Here is a 1,254-nt window from a genome sequence, read left to right on the forward strand (position 1 = left end):
GTTCATGGTTCTTTGTTCCTTTGAGACTATTTATTAAAAAATAAGTCTTTGAAAGCCCTCTTTATTGTCAGTTTGAGTCATATCACTGAGAGGCGGGTGGAAGGTGAAATCACACTTAAAATGTTTCCACTGGAGTCACCTTTGTTAGTCTCATAAAGTCGAGGGGAATGATTGGTATTTATAAGAGATGAAATACAGGTATATGAAGCATAATCACAGAGCATGTATTGGTATTTAAAAATGACAGTTGTACTGAAAAATATCTTCTTCCTGAGTTACATTTTATTACAGAAATCTGACAGTTCAAGAGGCTTGATTATTTGTGAAGTTTATAATACTGTATTTCTATTCTCTTTTAGTATCCAAGAAAAATAAAAAAAGAACCTAATGGTTCCAAGTCTGGCCAGCATTACAAGTTTTATTAGAACATTAAATTATTTTTCATAGTTTAAGATCTTACTGATTGTTTTGATATGCCCTCATATCAATTCTGTTTCAGAACAGTCAATTGTTTTTCCATTACAATAACTGTTACAGTTATGCTGAAGAAGCCCTCTGAACCTCACCAAGGTAAGCAAATATCATTATGCCCCACCCAAAGCAATATCACATGCTGTAAATTTATAGGAAACACGCTGTTATAAAACGCACTCCAAAATAAGGCAGTTATGAAAACAAGCAAATAGACAGCATTTCCATCTCTAGCCTGCCTGAAATGTTAAAGGTAGGAAATATTAGGCATTTCTTCAAGTTCAAGAAAGCTGTTGTGCTGACCACACGTACAAGGCAAAGGACATTTTGCAGTCCGTTGTAAAGGGCCAGGCTCATGGGCCTGACAGATGATGGCTGGTGAATGGACTTCTAGGTGACAAACTCTCTCCTCTTATGGACGAGAATCATTAGTCTGGTCATCAGATGGACCCTAATTTGACCAGAACCAGCACAACCTTGTTGTACCAGTAACTAATTTAATTTATTTAAAATCATCTATATTAAAGGAAGAGATCTCTTTTGAAGTCACATTTCTGAAACTTTCAAACAACATGTTACCTCAGGAAGATCAGGTAGCCATTGAAAGATAAAGCCTCTTTTTAATTTACATAATAGTAAAATTCAATGCACAGTGGCAGTTATGATTTCCATTTTGTAATGCAATGAGAACACTATCATTTCAGAGCTCTATGAAATTTCGTATGTCTAAAAATATTTTAAGAAAATGCACTTATCTCAACAATCAAGCTGAAAAACCATCTT

Source organism: Anas platyrhynchos, chromosome 9 (assembly GCF_047663525.1).
Source record: "Anas platyrhynchos isolate ZD024472 breed Pekin duck chromosome 9, IASCAAS_PekinDuck_T2T, whole genome shotgun sequence".
Taxonomy (NCBI): Eukaryota; Metazoa; Chordata; class Aves; order Anseriformes; family Anatidae; genus Anas; species Anas platyrhynchos.